The sequence below is a fragment of the Meleagris gallopavo genome, chromosome 13 (assembly GCF_905368555.1).
Source record: "Meleagris gallopavo chromosome 13, MGAL_WU_HG_1.1, whole genome shotgun sequence".
Lineage (NCBI taxonomy): Eukaryota > Metazoa > Chordata > Aves > Galliformes > Phasianidae > Meleagris > Meleagris gallopavo.
Genome location: NC_139416.1, coordinates 5,325,290 through 5,346,758, shown reverse-complemented (window position 1 = coordinate 5,346,758; position 21,469 = coordinate 5,325,290). Strand labels below are relative to the sequence as shown.

Below are 21,469 nucleotides of genomic sequence, written 5' to 3'. Positions count from 1 at the left end.
TGAGTGTGCCAGATCAGGCCCATTACTAACTTCGGATGAGTGTAAACAACTCCTCCATAGAAAAAAAGGTCTGGAGAAGTCACCAGTGACAATTACTAGCATGTAAATAATATACCTCTAAGTAGGATGTCTCTTGTTAACATGTTTAGTTGATAGTTGCATTGCATACCTCTGCTCTCTCATATCTTTTGGGGCTAGAAGTCACTTGCCCTATCTCTGAAGTTTACTTGCCCTGTCTGCTTTTGCAGTTGAACCAGCTTCCATTTTTATGCTGTATGAGAGCACAAACAAAGCTATCATATTTAAGAATAACAGTTTCAAAGGAAACAGAGCCAAATGCATTATAAACGTACTGAATTAAATGGAATTAAACAAAGGATAAATATGGCTCATTCCCTCCTTCTCCTTCAGCACTGTCCTCTATGACACTGTACATGTAATCTCGCAATACAATAACATTTCTGTGCTCCCTCTGTTCAGGCTATGCCATTCACTCTTTGTTTCACTCCTAGAAATTTCTAATAGCAAATTTCAGTTTCACCCAGTGCTGCTCCCCGAGGGCTGCCAGACCGCTGCTCCTTTGCCCCATTTGTAATGGATCACTCCAAGGTAGGACAGGACCTGACTGTGTTCAGCGATGGGAGTCACACTGAGCAAAACCAATTAGGAAGCTCAGTGCAAAGGTAGAAAAGGAGATGGACGTGATCCTAATGGGTGAGAGATAGGCAAATTGACATGCAGGGCCAGCACTGCCACCACCAGCCACGCAGAGCAGCAGCTGCCTAGGGCTGCAAAATGTTTTGTAACACTTGCCTGCGCTCATGATGGTGCCTTGTGAGGGGCCTACATTTGATGTTTTGCCTGGAGCAACAAAATCCGGTGGCTGGTGCTGGTTGCTGCATTCAGGAAAGCCTGCAGGAATTTGTTTGCTGGTACTCATATGACTGGGAAAGAACTCCCTGTAAAACAGCTCTGGCAATTTAGAAGTAGTTCTTAAACCACCTGTTTAATTGTGTTGTTCACAGGTAATCTTGGGTCTTCAACAGGGTTACTAAAAGAAAACACGAATACTAAATAACCAGAGCCAAAAGCTGCTCTGAGTAATTTGCATCCATCTTTTGTGATGGCACACAGTTATTTTTGCAATAGTTATAAACAGGAACACACTAAAGAAAGTTCTCATGGGATTGACTCTCCTTTCAGGAGTAAACTGAAGAATTTGCTTCGTGTTTCTTAGTCTGCTTTCTTACTGCCATTCTCATAAAATCAATCAAAGTGATAACTGGAATGTCTAGAAACAGCCAGAATTTAATCTGGACGAATTATACACAAGTATATCTGGCAGTGTATCTGCTTAAAGGAGCTATGTATCGCTACAGAGAATGCACTGTTCCATGCTTGAATCATTGACATATATTGCCAGGATTATACTAATTTCAGTGCTTGGAAGCATGCATGCTATAAAATCAAAAATAAACAAACAGAATTTGAAAATAATTTAAATAGTTTCACTTTATGACTAACTGTATTCTAGTGGCTTACACGGTTTTCAGTAAATACTAGCCAGAAAACCTCACCTAATCCCAGCTTTTGTTGGGCCCCAGGCTTTGGGAACATCCAGGTGACAGCCTGAGCTCTGTAGCTCAGGCACATGACCGCATTGATCAGACTATCGGTTGGGCAGCACAGACCTGTCAAGTATTTCTACACTTACATTTCACTTCCTGACTGGTGTATGAACCCTTTCTATGAGGGATGTGTACTCTTTTCTAGAGTAGGAGAGAAAGCAGTTCCCTTCCTCGAAGGACTTTTTTTTATTCCTAAATGCAAAGAGTATGCTGCAGGAGTTGAGATACTGGCACACCAAGCAGGAAAGAACACAGGAGAGACACTGCTTTCCATCGGCCACACAGAGCTCCTTCCACACTTGAGACTGACCTCTGAGTGCCAACCCAGCCTCCCTGTACGCAGGTGAGTCCTTGGTGATGGAGCTGCAGGGCGAAGGACTGGGGCCAGACTGCATGGAGGTACCTCAGAGCTCTGACCTCCTGTTTGCCCATGGATCCTGCCATTTTGGGATATTCCAGAGGTGTCACCTGTGAAGAATACAAAGGGAATTTTGTGAAGTTTCCTTCAGCGCATTTTTTTTCAAGCCACATGGATATTACTTAGGCAGGGATTTAGTCTACCCCAATATAAACAGCTGCACTTTTCAATACGTAACACAGAGTAATCAAATGTCTCAGCTGCAATGTATTTCTTGGTTCCTCGAAAATGACAAGGGAGAAGTTTTACAATGGACTTTACTATCTGTATATTTAGTGATTTATTATATCTTTCCAAATCAAATCAATGTAATTTGGACTCTGTTGTGGAAAGACAGAAGGTACCTGACTGATACATGCTGGTGAACTAACTGCTTTAGAATCTCTGGTTCTTTCCTTTCTCTTTTACTCACAGAATGGCAAAAAAAATTGGATTCTTTTTTTTTTCTGTACAAAATTGCAGTACTGCAGGCTAAAACTTTTCCTCTTAATGTAAAAACTTTCCTTCTCAATCTAAATTCATTTTAAATTGTTATGCTTTACAAACTTCCAAATGGGATTCTAATTGTTGACAGACATTTTACATTACATCTGTCTATCACTTTGATTTAATATGCATTTTCAATGAAATTTTAAAAAGGCCTCTAAGGTGGCAATTTAACAGCAAGACATGCTGTGAATTTTAGATATAAAAAAATATCTTGTCTGCAAAGCTTTTTTTGTACATATGAAAATGGCCTTCAAGGAAAAAAAAAAAAAAAAAAAAAAAGAAGAAATCTGTATGGCTGAATTATCAGAAGCTAAATATCTCTGAGAATATTACCTACTGCTTTAGTCAATCACAGCCATCAGACGTAAACCAGCTTTTACATTTACGCAGTATTTCAGTAGCACACTTCAAAAACTATTAACCATGAAAGAAATAAAATTTATTTGGAAATCCTACGTCTGGTTTATTACATCTCATGACCTGATTTAATTTTCTTCTACAGAAAATGGGCATTGAAATGTCTCCAAGTAATAGGTACTTCTAGTCAAATTTGATAAGACACATTTGAAAGGAATTCCAAATGTATTCTGAAAGACGAGAGCAAAGCTAGCTTTCCTGTGTCCCTAAGAGTAGAAACCAGACCTGGGACAGCATAGAAGCTAGAGGGGACCTGTTCTGTATCAAGTCTACTTTTGAAAATCATCGGAATTGTAGTTAATGTATAGGCTACGTATAGACTCTAGACATCAACAGCTCAGAGAGAGAAGCCCTACAACTTCTACTTCAAATTTGTAAAACAAAATACTAGCAACTTTAAAATAGTTGCATTTTCTTCAAAACTCGGAAGCAAACATCTTGGCTTTGGCTTGTTTGATATAAATAGCTTTAGATCAACTTGTTTTAGTGGTCCTGCACGGTGTCCTTTGCACTTGATGGCAAGAATAAACATTAATTAAACTTCAAAGGCTGCCAAAGACTCTAGGTTTTTTTTTGATTTAGGGAAATAATTCAAATTAATCCCTATGTTTGTGTAGAAAATATGTAATGTAATCCATTTATCTGTCCCCAGCTTGAAGTCACTTACTATTGGGAAAAAAATGTGCTTTACTAATATTTCCTGTCTTGAAAGAAAAACAGGAAAAAAAAAAAAAAACCAAAAAAACCCACTTCATATCCTTTTAAAGAATCCTGGCATACCAACATTGGGAAACAAATATTATAATACACAACTGTGTGCTTATATCTCTGCATAACTGCTATTAAAAGTAACACATAAAACTAAGTTCTCCAGTGGGAGCAGTAAACCCAGATTTTGTATAGATACATATACATCCAGATTTTATACACACATACATATATACATATTAGCAAAAAAGCCAATTACTTCCTTGAATGACTTCCTGCCTTAGCACCCCAACTCAGCTGAATGCTGTTGTGGTCCAGAAAAACTCGCTGTCAGCCTCGTAACGCTTTTCTCTTCATGCTGAGCCCCTCTCAAAACTAAGCAGAAATTTTAATAGGATGAAGAGCTTTGATTTTACTTCAAAATTAATCCACTTCTCAGCTGAAGGAGGTATGTGGAACACACTGACAGAGGCACTGAGGAAAAAAATGAAAGGAGTGAGAACCTCAACTATTGTAAATCACCTTAATGCCACTGAAGCCAATAGGACTACGTCAATTTAGACTAGCTGAGGTTGTGGCCTAATATTTGTGCTGAAATGTTGAGGCTATAGCAATATCCCTGAGCTGTATAAATATTTGTTGAAAGCTGCCTGTTAGTGTGCCTGGGCTGGGTTGCTCGTCAGCAAGCAGTTTGGACTCTTGTCTTTCACCTTTCTCAAGGAAACCCATTCTGAAGAATAGGACTTTAGCCTGAGCTAAAGAGTACAGATATGATCCTTCTTACTTTGTACAGTGATTACACTGCAAAGAGTGAAACAGTAAGTTTCATCTGCACTTTTGAAGCTGTACCAGTCTGACTGTCCTACTGATTCATACAAAATACTGCACATGAATGACCAGTAGTGTTTACAAAATGAATTAGTTTGACTCCAACTCTCTAGCCAGAAAGTAATCAAAATGAAGAGCCAGGCTACATCTGAAATTCCAGCTTCCTCACTAGAAACTGCATGCTCTGTCTCACTAATCAGCATATTAGTGTAAAATGTACGTGTTCTGCACAGGAGCACAATTAATAACAGCAGTGACTGAGCAGTGAGCACATTAACCATTCCACCCCCACACTGCTTTTGTGTGGTGGGCAAATCCAGTTGCAGCATATGGCATGAGGAAAAAGTAAAAAATGTCTATCAGTAAGTGATTAATCCACAAATTGTGTAGCTGTTTCCCCCCCCCCCCCAATATATTAAGTTCCTGGTAACATTTGATTTCACTTCTTTCAAAGCTTATACATCTATTCATGGACATAGACTCAGGAGTATTCCTTTGCAAATATTTTTACTATGTTTATTCATAATTGGTGCCCTTCCTCATAAAATCTCGAAAGCTCTGGTTTATTTTCTCATCAGCCATCTTAGTTTAAGAATTCAGCAACATCAGAACTACCTTCAAAATTATCCTATAAAACCCATCAGCTTTTGTTATATCTAACATAACAATGATTATGAAATAAAGTAATGTTATTTAACCATTTGCTTTAGGATAATCTGAAACTCAAAAGGGTTCAGTGAACTTTCTCTCAGAAAAGCAGCCTCCTAATCTGAAAAGCACCACTTCATAGAAAGCCGGAGATGCCTCAGAGCCAGATTGTTTGCTCCTGTAAATGGTTAGAGCTCCACAGAGGGAGAATATGAAATAAAGCTCTGTTGATTTTCCAGCAGAGCATCTGAACCGCTTCCCCCGCCCCAGTCAGTTAGAGCAAAATTAAAAGAAAAATAAACCTGGATTTGCATGTGAGCTTTTCATTTGGTGTAGATTAGCACATCTTTACTGGATATTTGACCTAAGTAGAATTATAATGGACTTACCAACAAGAAGAGCTGGGCCAGGGTATTTTAAAGGTGATTTCATACGTGTGAGTGGAAACCTGATTCCTCCCTCTTATTCAGACTGAAAACAAGAAATGTACAACAGAGCTATAGATCAGTTGTGAAATTGATTTATTTTTTCTTTTCTTCATGAAAGGAGGCTAAAGAGGCTCAGTTTTATCAAAATTACTAACCTCTGGTGCAGTGGTGGTGCAGCCAAACACCTCCCCATCAACATCAGCGCTGCATCCAGCCTGTCAGCTTTTATTTCCAGGCTAAACATGAGGAGTAGTAAAAATGAATAACTCCATCTGAACAAAACAGCTTGGCAGGATACTTTTAACATTATCTAAATATGAGATGTTAATAAATAGTTAAATTCTGATGCGGCTTTTCTTATTAGTTTAAACATAAGTCAATATTTCTGTATTTTGTTGTCTCAGGGTTTCTACAGGAGCACAGAGAATTTCATCAATGATCTTTCCACGCTCTATAGCATTATGCCTTTGTACTATTATCCATCTGTATGCTTATCTACTGTGTATCTATCAGCTGTATGAAAATAACTATCAGTCACTTCACCCCAGAGCAAGTATCAATAGGGAGAATGACAGTGGCTAGTTTGCACACTTGAAATGGTTTATTTGTTGCAATCCTGCACAAGATGTTTATCAGTAAGCACCAGACAGCCATGCAGAAGAAGGAGCCTTAATTCTGTCTGAGACAGCCTCTTATTGCTATTGATAGTTAGCATCAGTGTCCAGTCTGAGAAATGGAAGTGCTGCAGGCAACTTCAGTCAAGACACCCTATTGATCTACTGCTTCCTTTGCCTCCCTGAAGCTAGAGAAGAAAAATAAAATGGGGAGGAAAGGCTTGCTGTACAGGGGGCAATGCAGTGCTCTATGGCTTACCATCATTCAAAAGGGGTGTGTACATGCATGGATATTCCTGATATTCAATGCCTCAGACAACTGTAAATCACACACACTGCTGTGATAAATATAAATGTCAATGTGTTGGAAACGTCCTTTATATAAGAGGTGTCACTAGAACTACATTTTTAGCATGAAACATTTTTTGCTGCTTTTTATTTTTCATTGACTTATTGTGCTTCTGTTATATCCTGTCTAACACAATCAATCTAAAGCATAATATCTGAGAGTCCTATTCATAAATAATACATATTTGGGTCATTTTCATTTGTATTCTACAATGAAGATTTACAAGCCAGAAACAAAACAAGAAACAATGTGTGGAATGCTCTTATTCAGTGGATAAGAATATATTACTGTGATCAATTAATCTGCTTTTCTCCGCATTAGGTGGACATCTTTATGGTACATCCATAAGGGTTTATAACTTAGAAGAGACAGAACCAGCTCTGAGGCTCTAACATAAAATGCCTGTACTCAGAAAAGAGAAACTTTTCCAAAGTTTTTTTTTCCAATGGGAAATGTGTTAATTTTGGCAAACTCAATCATAGCAATAGCCCATCTATCAACATACTGTGTCGCTTTGCCCTATATACTTGTCACGCTAAATGAAACAAAAAATTGACTCCATTACACCGCAGGTAAAAGTCAAAAAAATAATTCCAGGGATTTTTCTAGCGCTGTTCATCTAAGCATATTTACATTCCACTTACAAACCATGTAAATTCATTTTACAGTACAGCAAACTGACACACAGAAAGGTCCCAGCTTTTTGGTTTTGGTTTGTTGTAGGGTTTTTTTTTTTGCTTTTTTTTTTTTTTTTGGCCAAAAGCTAGCACATGAAAATGAATTAAAAAAACAAAACAAAACAAAAAAAAACAAAAAACAGAAAAACAAACAAACAAAAAACCCCGTATGAATATAAATTACATGAGCAAAGCACAAGAAGAAAGATGAAAGGAAAACTCCCATAAGCATTGTGGTATACCAGTATTTCATGTAAGAAGATAGTCACCTGCCTAGTTGCCAGCAGAGCTGGTATTCTGATGATGGGCCATGTCAGAGGAGCAGCAGCAACAGCCCAAGGATTTATAAAATTCTGCCTGTAAAGAAAAAAAAAACACGTCAATGTTACTTTAGGAAGGAAAGTCAGAACACGTAAGAATATTCTGGGTAACAAACTGATGAGGAAAAGCCTGGGTGAATGGTGGGAGCAAGGACAAAGTAGTCCACTGCGGTAACTCCCCTCTTTGCCCCAAGCACTGAGAGATGCAGGCTGTGCTGTGCTCACTGCTTTGGACTGTGGGTTACTGTATTCCTTTTTCAGCCCTGGAAATTTACTACAAGTGCATCTCAGATAAAAAAGTGAAATGAGTTTTGCAACTATGACAAAAAAGCAATTTTACATTTCATAGGCCTTTTAAACCCCTTTTCAATAGAAAATAAAAATAACAGTAAGGGGGAAAAAAAAAAAAAAAAGGTTACATTTCAATTCCCCTTTTTATAGTTTGATGGTGCAGATGTTCCTGGGTCAGAGGTGAATATGTCTTCAGGTGTCAAAAGATGCAATAACCAAAGTCAAAAGTGGTCCAATCCCCAGAACTGTAACCATGTGCCAGAATCTCCCCACCTTGGAAGCTTGCTGGCAGCAATGTGCTCCAGGTGCGTTGTGCTGAACAGACCTGGTAGTCATTTTAATATTTTCCATGCTCATGTAAATAGACTTGATGGGTGTTCATCAAATGTGGGAAAATCCCACAGAATTTTGTACCATCTGCTGATAGGTAAAAGGCCTGCTTTGCTGACAATTTAGTGCAATATCAGAAAATAGAATAAAAGCAAGCAAGCAGTGGGGTTTGTTCTGCTATGTTTTTATAAATCTGAGGCTTAAGGTCATATCAAAAACCTAACAAAGTTCAAAGATTCATTCTGTTTCAACAGCACTGTCCTTTTCAGATATATGAATATTACCTGAGCCCCATGGAGCTCTTAAATCTGCACCACGTGGCTACCACCTGGCAGCCTTGTGAAACCCCGAGCACACACATGAATCAATGACTTCAGCAGGACATGGGGAGGGTGCAAGGACCACATTTGGGCAGTTGGATACCTCACTGATGCCCTGGACCAGAAGCCTCAGTGAAATACCAGCTGACAGCATTTCAACACTTCTGGTTGGCTGAAGTGAGAAACCCAAGCTGAAGCAAAACCTATGAGGGTCATTGAGAAAAAAACATCACCTTATTTTATTTAACACCTAGTACCAAGTTTGGGTTGTTTTTTGTTTGTTTGGTATTTTTGTTGTTTGTTTTTTTTTTGTATGTTTGTCTATTACAGCTGTTTAATTAAATTAATATGACAGATGCCAATCAGAGTGTCCATCTTTATTGTTTTTGTCTGTTTGAATAAGACTGTTGTACAAAAGGCAGTTATGCCTGACATCTTAGAAGCAGCTATGAAGTTAAAAGAAAGGCTCTGGTCATGCTTTTCAGCATTGGTTGATAGACACCAACCAGTTTTATAAGAGGAATTTAAGACTTCTCCTGTCCTTATATTCCATGAGGAACAAGAGCTTACACTTTCATACAGATAAGTGATAACCAGATCCAGGAACTAACACCATCAGAAAATAATGTCACAGACTTTTTCAAAAGAATATTTTCATTATGTTGCATCAGGGCATGAGATCTTGTCTTGGGTGAGAGAAGAGTTAAAAAAAGCTGGCAGAGGAGAAAAACATCAGAAGAAAACAAACTGACAAAGCTAATCAAATCCAGACATATGTAATCTAAAATCTCAAAGGGGATTCAAGGTAAGCTAAAAGGACACTATAGGATCAAATGCTGCTAAAGCATCCAATACAACCCGATGAGAAGACAGAACAAAATCTCTGTAGAGACATGCACCAGATGCTCAGCAGGATAGCACAGTGTATATCCACTGAGACAGACACTACTACTTTACACTGGCTTAACCCTGCCTCTAATGGACTAGAAAAGGTATTTTAACCTTGCCACCAGCATTGTATTGGGTTATAAAAGTTGAGAAAAAGATTTTGATTGTGTCTATGGTTAGTTAATTGGGAAAACAACTAGCTTCTTACCTCATTTGCCAAAAGAGACAAGTTTTATATGTTTCAGTCAGAAAAGTGTAACTCCTCCAGTGGTGTAGCTGAGAAATTTACTTTGAAAATCAGGAATCTTATTTCCAAGGTCAATCTGAGGTTTCCTGGGTTCAAACTAAAATATTTTGTGGGGCCAAAGAAATATTTACTGGGTTCTAGGGAGCAGAGAATGGATGTGTAGTTTGAACATATTTCAAGTCAGCCTGGGAGGTCTCTTTGTTTTCATATCTATCTCCTCAAGCAACATTTTTTTTTTTTTTCCCTCCCTGAAAAATCAGAAGTTAAAACAATGATGACATTTTTTTTGCCTGTACATTTCAACACACTTCCTGTGTTGAATCAGGGAACGTTAATTATTGGCACTTTTTCCAGAATGTATTTCTTTCTAGCACATCATATGAAATGATAGAGTCAAATTCTACCCAATGGCTGCCATTCTTTCTGTGCTAAACTAGAAGGACTTTTTGTATTAGGCAATGTTTTGTTTTATATGACCTTTGACAGTAGAAGTGTTGGAAGAATGACATTATATGTTGTAGGGATAGTGCTTGGTGGAGGTTGATAGGCAGTTGTAAATTAAGTGGCAACATATTACAAATGAGTTCCAGAATGAGTAGGTGATTGGAAGATGTGCTACTGCATGCTGGAGATTAACATCCAAACAGAGAAACTATCACCTAGCCCAGCAATTGCAGTAAAAGGTTAAAAGAAATATTCAATATTATCAATCATATTAAAAAAAGGAAAGAACTTCTTACAGCTGCCAAAGTAGCCTGGGAGAATTAATGTGTTTGTGTCAAAAAGACTGAGAACAAGTGAAATAGGACTACACTGATTGCCAGAATCTTACTTGCCTGGAGAGATAACATTGGACATCCAGTTTAACTAGGCAGGTGCCAAGAATCCTCTTATGAATGCCATGGAGCTGTTTTCAAACATGACAACATCCAACGACTTCCATCCTCCAGTCTCTGTGGTTTCTGAGTTGCTTATTAAAGTAGAGAAACCTCCAGTGAGGTGTGATGACCTGAAAACAGACAGGAGCTAAAGAATCAATGTTTTAAGTAAAATAGCAATTATAAAAAGATCTACAGCTCTTTCCATGTAATCAGGTAAATTACCAGGAGTAGCGTAAAGCACCTAAATTGGAGAAAGAGTGGAGAAAGGGGGAATGGGGGGAAAAGAAGGTCCCTTGGGTGATATCTGATAGGATGCTTACTCTGTGTAGAGGTCAAGAGGTTAAGTGAAAATGAGATGAAGGAATGATCAGATATAGTCAGATCAGAGACAGTTAAATAAAGGAACGTGCTAACCTAAGATAAATGTGAGGAAGTATGCCTGTGTGAGGGCCTTGGCATAGCTGCTCTTCAGCAGTCCAGGAATCAGACAGAAAGGATTCCTGGCTCCCAATCCACACCAGTCCTAGCAGAAGCTCTTCCTAGCAAAGAAGTAGAAGGGAGTTTAAGACTCTTCTTTGCTGCTCCAAAGGATACTAAAGTGTTTCTAATCACATCTACACGTTTTTCAAGTCTTTTTCTGCTGCTGATGGGGTGTAAGTCAACCTCAATGAAGAGAAAGAAAATGAGGCCTGTGCCATCTGTGGTTTGGGCAATGATAAAGATGCTGTTTAAACAAGATGAAAACAGAAACATTGAAAAGTACGTGAAAACTGCAAACTTTGTTGGCTAGCTAAGGTTTTCATGGGTCACATGGCTCTCGTTACAATGGGTTACCATAACAACAAACAGCATTTGGTTGAAAGGGGTGCATAATGTAGCAAATAAATGCTTGGGACACAGTCTGTATAAAACTTCATCAAATATTCTCGTAAATCTCTGTTCTCAGCCTACTCAACAGAAATGGCCTGTGATGACAGTCAACAGCAGAAAGCTCAGGAAACATTCGTACTGAGCAAGTCTGAAAATGACCACAAGAATTCTGTTCAAAAATCTTTGGTAGTTTACAGCCTCCAAATGCTTTTAAGAATAGCCTTACATGCATAAACTTCAATATGAATGTTCAATTTTTTTAGACAGATAATTTAGAGGTTAGTACTTTTTGTGTTTCCTCAGAAGCCTGATTAACATAAGCAATTGGACCTGGCAATTAGCAGTTGGAGCTTTAGCTTGTCTATTACATGTTAATACCTGGGGAATGCCCAAAGTGGTTTTCTGAAAATAAACTAAGAAACAAACAAATTTTGGTGTTCTCAACAATTACAGTCTTACAATTCTCAAGGGGAGAAACCGTGTTTTTCACAAAGAGTTTGATTAGTCACAGAATTCATTCAATCTAACTGAATTTCCTATCTTTAAGACTAACACACATCCCACATATATTTATGTCAACCCTCAAGCTACGGTGAAAGAAGCGTGAGTCTATAAATGAGGAGTTTCAAATGAAAGAGGTAGTTGAAGCATTTTGACCCTATTCAATCAAGGTCAGTTTTCCTCTGAATTATACCTGTTTCCTTGTCTAGCATTTTAGATACCTTCCAAGAGTCTAGTGACAGAGTTTATAAGTGGCATTCAACAATAAAGAAGAAAGAAAGCTGCTCACAAAACTCCTTTCCCCATGTGATAAAAAGCAGCGTTCCAAAGGAAGAGACAAAAGAATGTGTAGGTCCCAGTTGTACGTGCCTATGGGAAAGGCATGGTGAAAAGAGGCCAGCAGCTCCAGGAAAGAGGGACAGAAGGAAAGAGCACAAATCAGCTTTATGAGCCAGCAAATGATGGATGGCTAAATGCCAATTAAATGCAATACATACAATTGAGTTTGCACTGTAGAGATTATTAAAGGTTATTTTACTCTTAATTTTTTGTGGTAGGTGTTCTTACTCCCTCCTCACAGAAACCCTTGATTTTAACTTGCTAGATACTTCGATGCACTTGTCATATCCAAAAGGTGATTTCAGCTCTTGGATGCCAAAAACCTTTCTGCTGATCAAAACACAGCTGTAAGGGCTTGCCTGATCTATTAATGGCTGCCACAACTCTGGGCTATGCCTGTCTATACCTGTGAAAATAGATATAATTAATATAACAGATATCATATGTATATGCAAATCCAGATGGTAAAAATGACTTAGAGTAAGATAAGGTTTTTATTTGCCAAATCAAATCTGTGATTCTGTGATATGTGAATCACTTAAACATATGCAATCTGCTACTGGAATGCTGCCTCTGCAGTGACATTAGCACACCCTTGATCTATTTTACTTTATATTAAGCTTGTTTTTTTAATGAAAGATCTTAAAACACAATTTTAAAAACGTACTTTAATTAGCTTTTTTTCCAAGCTATCACCTCTCTGTGGCCTTTAAAAAGCTCTTTCCATTATTTCCCACAAGTTGCTTGGACATATGATGACAGATCATGGGACCACATAAATTGCTATTCAGTGTACAAGGATCCTAGGTTTTAAAACAGTGAATGAGCAAATTTATATCCATTTTATATAAAATACTTTCTGTGTAAGACAAGAAACAGAATATTTTCTTATAGATAACCTTTTTATCCATTACAGAAGAGCATCAGCTTTACTAACAAATAACAGAGAGGCAAGATCTTCAGTCTGTTTTGTGATATTAACATATTCTGTATTACAATTTTATCTTCTTTACTTTTACATTCATTTCATCTTTAATGAGTCCAAATGCGTAGCCAAGAGCTCTTGACTTTAAGGATATACTTAACATCAGTATGTTAACTGTCACATTCAAGATAACAGGCTTAACTTAGATGCTTAAAGTTACACACCTGTTTGAGATCTTTGTCAAACAAGACCCAAACCCCTTGATTTTAAAAAACTGACAGAAATGGAAATTTTCACGTTAGTGACATCGGAAAGACAATAATGCTGCTTCATCACCATCATACAAACATTGAGATTATGGTTTTGCTCTCAACATTTTTATTTATGATAAGTCCTTTCACTTGTAATAAAATATACTGAACAAAAAATAGCTTAAAAGAGATTCTGAAGTTTTGTTTCGTAATAGTTGGTCCATTTTGAATCCCTTGTTTTATTTCTTTTTATACTGTGAGGGCAAAGAATTATTGTAGCTTTCATCATGAGCACAAGAAGAACATTTTGGAAGACCAAGATTAAGTGCATGCAGATGGGTGTAACATTAACTTTTCTTTAGGATAAAACCAACTGCAAGCAAAGTAACACAAAAAAAAAAGGGTGGCTTTTTTTTTTTTTTTTTTTTTTTCATAATCTTGGGTAATTCCAGGGTTCCTCTTAGGAATCTAGATTGGACAATAGTTTATTTCACTGCTTATGGTATTTCTGACTTCTAGACGCTTTTCTTGTAAAACTAGGAGATTGTGTTTGTTTGCTTTCTTGTTTGCATGTATGAGGAAGGGAGAGAAAAAAAGTAAATTCTTTTAAGAGTGAATGCCACAGGAGATAATTCCATCTGCCTGCCTGATCTAGCATTCTCAACTACATTTCTCAGTTTCTCTTGATTAATAATGCAGCTCTTCTCAGTTATATGCACAGTTTAAGTGCCAAACAGATGCCACACAAATAACAATTACAAACAATTGCTGTAAGGCGGTGAACAAATAATGTCAGTTAGTTGATGTGATGACGTTTACACGACAGTAATCCTCAGTTTTATGAAGTTGTTCATTTTTAAGCCTTTCTGGTATCTTTTTAAGGTAACAATGTCACTTCACCACCTCAATAAAGATCTCAATTGTAATAAAGCAGATATACTTATGGGTACTTATGAATTAATTGCATTGCTTATTTCCTGAGGAAATTTGAAAAGAATTGTCAGCTACACTTTTAAAGTACACTTTAAAATGACACAATTTAAAACTACTTCTTAAAGTACTTTTAAAAGTTTAGTGATAGGACAGGGAATAAACTTAGAGACATTGAAACTAAAAAAAGGGTAGATTTAGATTAGATACAAGGGAGATATTCTTTACTCATAGGGTGGTGAGGCATTGGAACAGGCTGCCCAGGGAAGCTGTAGATGCCTCACCCATGTGGCATTCAAGGCCAGGTTGGATGGGACTTTGGGAAAAAAAGGCCTTGCAAAAAAAAAAAAAAAAAGTCACTGCCTATGGCACAGGGTTGAAATGGAACAGCTTTTAAGGTCCCTTCCAATCCAAACCATTATATGATTGTATGAATCAAAGTGTTGGTGTGCGCATGTACTTTGTTACATACTGTCAAATCAAACTCTGGTTCAGGACAGTATTTTGGCTTGTTGTTAACTCCAGGCTTATCAAGCCACTGTCTCATCAGATGACATGCTTAAATAAAGGTCAAATAATGTTCAGAAAAGAAATGCTTTACTGACCTGAGAGGTAAACTGAGGCATGCTCTTGTTCCACTACAGATGACGGAGCTACCTGATGAAGGAATATGTAGGTGAAAGTCAAAATAGCACTTCTAAACTTGAATATCTACAAACTCAATTCTTAATGCTTCAACATTAAGTTGTTCTTCTCAGGACTGTAGTGGATATTACTGCAATACTGAACAGTAGAAAACTGTTATGATTTGAAAAAAAATTCTGTGTTTAAAATCTTAATCATATTACAACAGTGATGCTGACAGTTTTGAAGACCTTTTGTGCTTCTTTCTCGTTCCTTGCTAAGATCAATAGTTGAGCCACAGGTCCATAGAAATAAACATCAGCTCTCAACAAACTTATGACAATACACATTTACTTGCACAATAGTCTATCAGAATCGGCAGTTGCTCTTTATCCACTCTAGAATAAAATTCAGTATGAAATCTTGGTTTACCTCCCTACTTACTGCTGTGCTTTCCATTCTGCCAGCTGGGCTGTGAAAACCCCTTGCCTGCAGACAGGGAGAAGAAGCTGGAGGCAGGAATGATCCAGAAGTCTTTTTCCAGACCTCACGAGCAGTGCTTCCACAGTCAGATCTTCAGTGAGAGAGATCAGTGCTTTGTTAAATTACAGACATAAAACAGGAAAAGGACTTGGGAAGTCACAAGCCAAAAGGATGAGAACTGTTTTTGTAAAACTCTTCAGTGGGTCACCAAACACAACTATCAAGCGATCAGAGTTCTTTATAGGATATTAGCTGACCATTTAATATGCACACACATTTAATGTTTCTTGTAACCCTTGAATTATTTTCTCAAAGCATATCCTTATCAGCTATTAGCACACTGGTCAGAGTTGGAGGTCTGGCTGTAAAAAAAGTGCTTTCACAATGTTGTAAGGTTGTTCCTCCTGCCTGATGTTTCTCTAACAGGCAGTTTGGTACAGCTGCTAAAGCTTATAACTTTCTCATTTTCTTGCATAGTGTCTTTTCTTGCTAATTTTTAAGCAATAATTGGATCACTGCTAATGTCAGTCACTATCATCAGGAAAACAGAGGAGGAATGTAAACAGACTTAAAATGCCCAGATGAAATAACAGCAATGCAAGTGCTCTGATCAGTCTTTGGAAGAAGGCTACAGTAGCACAGAAATGAAGAGGGTGTTACAGCTCCCAGCAATTTGGTGGCTCAGTGGAGTTACACAACTATCTATGCTGTATTGGAGTACTGAAAAATGAATCAGATTGGTAATTTCTGGTGAAACAGCGAGCATTACGTCAGAGAACAGAATCCTCTTTGCACTTCGGAAAGTCAAAAACGTGCCCAGTTGTTACATACAGTATAAAATACTATTTTGTATTGTCTTAAGATTTTGTTTTGTTTTGTTTTCAGATTCAAATTTCAAAATATTGGACAAGTACTGAAATCTCGTAAAAATCCCCAAGTCACAAGCCAGACAGATAAAAATCTATTCACTGCAAAAAGGGAAGGGGGCAGGGTGGGGAAAGAAAAGTTTGTTGATAAATTTGCTGCACTATTAAAACACTTAACCACAGCCTGGAGCTCAAGCTGACATTTATCTCAAGTTCCTATTTACTATAATATATGAAAAATATTCAACAAAATTATATATTGTTTTTGAAGGATATGCACTCCAGTATTTAATGTGTAAGGTTTGACCATTTATTTAGGAATGCAGAAATGTGAGCAGATTGAATGAGCACTGGGCCAAAGAGAAAATAAAAGCAGTTTGAAACAATGCTCGGTCCCATTTAAAGTTTCTTGAGGAAATGATCATATTCCAGCTAAGCAAAAGAAAACGGCCTCCAGAGAAATCACAAAGACAATTAGCAAGACAAATCCAGGACTGCTTTGTCTTGTCTAAATCTATATAAAGAAAAATGGTCTGCAACTCACTCCGAAAGTGATGGGAACCCATGCTTCAAACACATGTCTTGAAACAATGTCGGAAATCTTGTTCCTCTTTTTGGCTGCGGTTACAGATGCTTTCTCCAGACAGCGGGCTCACTAGTTTCAATTGTCTGGAGTACTCAAAAATACATTTTCCCCGGAAGATCTGCATATATAAGAAACATTAACTAAATCAAATGACTTTCATTTCAGGATAAATACTTTCAAGAAGTCAGTTAGAGACACTTGTAGTAAATTGCTATTAATTGGTTTTTCCAATCTACTTAGGTTGTACTAATGAACACAATCACTTCTAACGTATTTATACGTCGAATAAACCCTGTCTCTCCCTTTAAGCATGCAGAGGGTCCAAGATAAAACGTTCTGCTGCAAAAACACATGGGAACCGCTTTGGGACAAGTGAATGATCCTACTGGTTTTCTGTGTCTCTGAACTCTGTTAATTCAGAAGGAACCAGGAGAACCTCTCTGCTCTCACTGCTGGATAGCTGCCCTGAGTGGGGCCAATTTTGTAGCTTTTTCGCCACAGAATATGTAAGTTACATAACACAGAAACTCTCAGCTCTGCAAAGCCAATGAAACCACATTTTCCTATAACTGCTACTTCCCCCTTTTGCACTTTACTCACTTGTAAGGGCTTGCTGTAAATTCAATGATAGTATCTCTACAGTTGGGAACTTTTTCTTTTGCATGTGAACATTACCCAACACCGAAACGTCTCCAGCCCTGATGGTACATCTCAGGGCACTGTTAGGACAGCAGTCATGCTCATATGCTCAGCTCCTCTGTGGTAAGCCCAGATATGGAGCTAAAGTAAGAATTAGAATTCTGTCTGCACCATAGCCTGAAAACAATCATGCTAACTTCAGCAGTTTGAAGTCATTTACTGGAAAAGCCCTAGATACAGCAGAGCAAAGCTCCCGGTTATTTCCTTCACTAAGTTCTAAACAGAACTGAACTATAACCTAGTTGTTTCTAGAAAATTTCTGCTCTCTTTGGCGTCATTTTTCATAACAGCTCTGTGTACCTAAAGAAGCACAGCAGCAGGCTATAGGACCAAGGTCTATCTGAGAAACCTGCATGCATCACAGAAAGCACATGATTCCACAACTCATTAAGTCTAATTTATGGCATATGTAATTAGGCACCTTTGAATTGAACCCAGGTCTCTAGAGATAATAACACTTAGAACTTATATAGGGCTTTTCATCTTCAAAGTGCTTTACAAACATTAACTAATTAACAACATAATAAGACATGAAAGGCCAATGTACTTACCCCTAGTGCTGCATAGCCTCTGTATAATTCAGATTTTAATGATTTTAAATGCAAGATGCAATCTGAGTGTGCTGGGAGGATTTACTTGTTGTCCCCTTCCCAATCAGAAAACATGACTTCCATACCAAATATCTGAATATGCAGCGGTATCTGAATATCTGCTATTTATTGCTGAGTCAGAAGAAGCACTTCAAAAATTGAAGGAAGATAAAGAAATGAGCACCTCAGAGCAGTTTGTGAGGCTGTTTGAATTTTCTGGGCTTTGGAGATACAGTACGGGGACCTAATGCAGGAATACACTCTCTGAGAATGTAGAATGCACAAGATTTCTGGTACCACCAAACTCCATATCCTTCCCAGGGTAAATCTAGTAATAGTTACACAAAGACTCTAGGGACTGGCTGTCTAGGGACTATTTGGCCTTTTTTTTTTTTTTTTTAATCCTATGTCAGTGATCATTTTCATAAGCTCAGGATGTTGACCATTGCCTGTGTATGTGCTTTCTTTAAACATCATCCTTCCAAGAGCTAAAAAGGCAATGCGTATCATGGCAGAATCTCCTGTCTCTCTCCAGACCATGTCCCCTTGGGGATTCTATTGCAAACAAAAACTGAGAATTTGAGGATCAGTAGAAAAATATACCAAGCACGTGAGATAGGACTGTATATATGTCCCTCCCTAACCCTGCACATATGAATCCTCAGAAACAAACCCAAATTCTTCCGCAGTGGTGACACAGGTGGAACGGAAAGAGAAATTAAAGAAAATGAGACATACGATGGACCAGCAAAAAATTTGTATATGGAAACAGCAGGCTTTTGCTTTTCCCCATAGACAAGCAGTCCAGAACAGACCTTGAAAGGTAACAGTCTCACAATAGTAATGCCTACAAGAGAAACTACCATAAACATAGGGTCTAATTAAAAGCATTACAATTTTAAAATGCAAATGTAGAATAGAACTGTCAAAATGTTTTATCCCTAAAGTGTGAATGCTAACCTTCCCATACTTATTATATAGCACTACATTTTAATTTGCCTGGAGTACAGTTGAATAAAGCAAGCATCACAAACACAATCAAATGGATATCTGAAAGTACTGCTCTTCACAATAGCTGTGTGTCTGAGCAGGGCTTCAAATGTTGACCAATTGATTACCAAAATCAAAGAATACATTTCCCAAACGAGCTTCTGCAAAAGCACTCAATGGCACCAGGGAAAAAAGAGAGCATAAAGCTGCACAGAACAGCAGTGTTCTCTAAAATATTTACAAATGCAACTTTTTACTGCTTTCCTGTTTATAGCTTAGATCTGCACAGATCTAGAGTGAGGAAAAAAGCACTTCTGATAAATCAATGGCTTGATTCAGTTTGAGTGTGGCAAATTCAGGTAAACAAAGAAAAAAGTAAAAAGGACCTAAAGGTATACATTAAATCTTATGGTAAATCACAGTCTCTGTTCAAATGACTTTTGAACCTTTAATAAAACTACAGTAAAACATATAATACGTTCTCTAATGGCAAACCACATGTGAATACTCTTATTTCATAAGGGACAGTTCCCTATTTGTTTTCCTTAGAAATAAGACAGAACTATTTGTGCTTATCTGTCCCTTTGGCATTTTCTTTCCTCCCAGCGTGACCAGTAAGAGGGCTACTAGATAGTCCCAGTAAGGATGAATAAAGGTGAGGCACTTGGCTTGTTTCTGAGCTTGTCTCAGACAGTTACTATTCGCTCAGCAGAGGCCTCTGTTGAGCTAACTACAATTCACGAGAGCACTCATGGGTATTCTCTAGCTCCTCCCAACTCTGGCACAGCTGTTTTCTGGACTGACTGAACACCAGCTGTAACTATCAGTGTCCCATCCGTCTTCCACCTCTAGTGAGCTGGTTCCTGCTGCTGTCCTGTGTATTTTTATTGTTTTATTTTTGATAAACTCAGTAATGAATGAACTACTGAGAATAACTGCCCACCAAATACATATAGTTCTCATTTAGCAAATTTAACCTGAAAAAATAGAATGAAAAATAGGAAAACTAATTTTCGAGCTGAAATGAACCTGCTATTTTCATGAATTTTCATATATTTTATCCTTCATTCTGGATACAAGTTGCTCTCTTGTACCTTCCTGCAGTAGCATTGTTGAGTTGTGCCATTCTCACCGTGAAAAAAGCCATGCTGGGCTGCAGATTGGGTCATATACTCCTCTGCAGAGCAAAATCCAGAGCTGTTTACAAACAAGTATTCTCTCAGCACCCTTACCTTTCATCATTCACCTTAATGAGAAGCATTTGTCTGAAGAACATGATGGGATTTTCACTCCACTGTGTTAATGCTGTCCTACTCTGGGAATTTTGAGAAAATTCCTTCAAGATCAAACCCATTTGGTTGACTAAAATGAAAAATTTGCTTAGAAAAAATACAGCAATTAAAAAGTTTCTACCTTCAAAGCATTCTGGCATTTGATATTGTGGTTCTGACTCCATTTGGATGCAGATTATATAGTGCTTTCCATAAGCCACTGCTTCATTAAAGAGGGAAAGAAAAACCAAGCAAAATAATACCGCACTAGCACTAATTCCTGAGAGTATCACAATGCCCAGAGAATTCTTCTCTTTCTGACACAAATACCTTTCTGCAGCATGCCTCCGTGCTGAAATCCTCCTATGCAGGCAGAGTGTACTCCAGGGTTTATGACATCTCAAGTGAAGAAATATTTAGCCTTATGACAAGTAGGCAGCTGACTCTCCACCTGTGCCTTTCATTTCCACTTTGGAAACACTGCAATACTGGAGGATGCTGACATGAAGAAAAAAAAAAAAAAAAAAAAAAGAGAAAAAACCAGAAGTGGTAACTGGTTGGTATTGACAGGAGAGCCAGAAACACAGGAGACAACAGCTTACAGGATAGGGGTGTTTTCATTCTTATGTTTTTGCAGATAATTTCAGCTGAGCTGCATTGCTTTCAACTTCGTTGAAACAAGATTTATCCCCTCTTGCATTATGGCAAGGCGATCTTACTGCAATCACACAGACAGCACAGGAAGCATCCCACCGTTTTGTACTTCCATGCCAAGGGAGATGTCACAATGTCTGTTCCTCGCTGGTATTTGCTGTTTTTATCCCGATGCTTATCAGGAACACCCACTCCTTCAGCAGTGGCTGGGTGGGATAAGGAACTTTCTATCCTGTGCTATCCTCACTTAGGCAGTTAACAAGAGAATGAGGGTGGTAGGGCCAGGAATACTTTTCTTCCTGCGCTGTCATTCCCATACTGCACAGAGACCTGTCTTCCTCTCCTTTTGATCCTGTGCTACTGTACTTTATCAATCTTCTGTATCTCAGTCAGTTCCTAAGAGAATCAC

General features: G+C 38.0%; 1 long non-coding RNA gene across 1 annotated transcript; it reads right to left on the bottom strand.

Annotated features, from left to right (window-relative positions):
* Positions 1-1,518: 1,518 nt before the first annotated feature.
* LOC116217131 (uncharacterized) lies at positions 1,519-21,211 on the bottom strand. Its single transcript, XR_014886228.1, has 9 exons — positions 20,737-21,211; positions 16,815-16,974; positions 15,354-15,495; positions 14,903-14,954; positions 10,433-10,609; positions 7,474-7,557; positions 5,720-5,800; positions 5,526-5,607; positions 1,519-2,096 (listed from the first exon to the last, which is right to left on the bottom strand). It is a non-coding gene; the product is annotated as an uncharacterized LOC116217131 (long non-coding RNA).
* Positions 21,212-21,469: the final 258 nt, after the last annotated feature.